The following is a 2,184-nucleotide window of genomic DNA, read 5'->3' as shown; positions in this document are numbered from 1 at the left end:
TTGCTTATTGGCCGCTACTTGAGTACTTTTACTAAGCAAGAGGGATGGATTGATCAAGAGTTCAAGAGAATCTAAAGAAAAACATACGTGTATTTCTTGAAGAATGGCCATCTATGGAAGCATCGAAAGCAAAGAAATAGAACTCCACAAAGGGTAATATGTGATAAGGAGATACAACCGCAAATTATCAAAGAGTTTCATGAGTCTATGGGGGTTGATCATCGAGGTGTATGGACTACTTTTACAAAGATCAAAGAAAGATATTGGTGGAAAGGTATGTATAAAGATGTGTTGGAGTTTGTAGAGACATGTGCTACTTACCAAAAGTATTCCAATGTGCGATATCATGATGGTCTACATCCTACCTATCCATTAGCCATGCATTACAAATGGGTGGTTGACTTGGTGACTGAAAGGTAATGACAGATTGAGGAGAGTTGGATGTAGAAGAAGCTAGGGAATTCTTCTTGAGGTTGGGCATAAAGATTGCTCTCACTTTAGCATACAACCTTGAAGGCAATGGCAAAAGTAAACGGAGACACCCACCTATCATCAAAGCTTTAGCCAAGGCATGCAGAGGTAAGATTCGAGAGTGGCCCATGCTGCTTCCATATGCTTTTTGAGCTGATCGCATTACACATAGTACATTGACTAGATATATGCCTACTAAGTTGATGTATGGCCAAAAGCACGTTATGCCTATTGAGGATGTTATTGATACATACTTGGAGTGTGCTACCTTGGGAGAATGATATGAACAGGGAGGACCTTCTTGCTTTGCGGATTCAGCGGCTAAAAAGGAGGCTTGAAGACATCGAGATTGCAATCATGCATTTAAAAGATGCCAAGTTGAAGAATAAAGATAGATTTGACAAAAAACACAGGCTATGTCCAAAACCCATTGAGAAAGGAGATTGGGTGTTAGTCTATGACAATAGTCTTGACACTCAACATAGTACACTCATAAAGGTTTCTAAGAGATGGTTTGGTCTTTATATTGTGAAACATGTACATGATAACGTAACATTTTCTTTGTGTGAGTTGGATGATACAGATTTGAAGATTCCTATTGCAAGAAAGAGGATCAAGATTTTTAAGCGACAGAATGTAAGTGAACCAATTGAAGGACATGTACAGGATGTAGAACAGATTTATCTTGACTTGAATAATCAAGAGGAAGATGTAGGGATAGAAGATGGATATATTGATCCAGATGAAGATTAACTATGTGGCACATACTGAAGGATGTGAAGGTTCAGAGGGAGTGGATGTCATACCTCTACGTGGACACAATGTGAAAAACCCTCGAGTGCATCATCATTCTGCTTTCTTATTAATCTAGAGAGTCAATGTCATATTAGTCATTAGTGTTAGTGTCCATAGTATGGATGGTTTGACCCTACAAGATTTGTGGATAATTTATCTATTTTGGATATTTTTTTGTAAATATCTTAAAAATGTGTAAAAAACTTCTAGAACAGGGTATCATGCAAAAAAGCAAGTTGCTTTTCAGCCAATTTTGGAAATCTCATGCAAAAAGAAGGGCTTCCAACTTCACACAACGCAAGTTTCTAGGCAGCAAACAACACTCTAGACAGGAAAGAAGGAGCGATCCAAATGAATTTTGATCAGGTGTCTTGGAGTTTTAGTCCCCTTTTAGAGCCAATGGAGCCATCAGATTTGCCGTCTTAGCAGCAGAGTAAAAGCTAGTGTTTGATGCAATTTTTTGGATATAACAGGGTGAAATAGGATCACACCAGCAAACCCAAAGGTGAGCTACTCCACATGATCAAACATTTGACTCTGTACAAAATAAAAGGCTAAAAAAAGCTAAGAATGTTAAGAAGCATAGTACAGTATGATCCACATAAGCCCACATGGTTCCTACGCTCAAGGGCTCTATGGTAAATACACATCCCCCCCTAATGTAGAACCCCCTACAAGAAATTGTTGATAAGAGACATACCATTTTTAAAACATACCTTTCATTTTGGCACATAATCAAGTGGATGACTAATTATGACTCAAAATAAAAGATACTAATAGGGATAAAAATCCCAAGTGGTCTCATCACCACTATTATGAGACAGTAGCTTCATTGAAATAATCATCATTTTGTACCGTTCAAAGTCTACATCTATTTTGATGCAAAAAGAAGTAGACACTAATTTTGATTGACGTTTA

General features: G+C 37.7%; 1 pseudogene; it reads left to right on the top strand.

Annotated features, from left to right (window-relative positions):
- Positions 1 to 653: 653 nt before the first annotated feature.
- On the top strand, positions 654 to 1,224 carry LOC148027244 (uncharacterized; annotated as a pseudogene).
- The last annotated feature ends 960 nt before the right edge of the window (positions 1,225 to 2,184 follow it).

Source organism: Lygodium microphyllum, chromosome 13 (assembly GCF_053477565.2).
Source record: "Lygodium microphyllum isolate KBCC chromosome 13, Lygodium_microphyllum_v1.1.10, whole genome shotgun sequence".
NCBI classification, from domain to species: Eukaryota; Viridiplantae; Streptophyta; class Polypodiopsida; order Schizaeales; family Lygodiaceae; genus Lygodium; species Lygodium microphyllum.
Note: the sequence above shows the minus strand (reverse complement) of the source record. Positions and strands in the feature narration are given on the sequence as shown.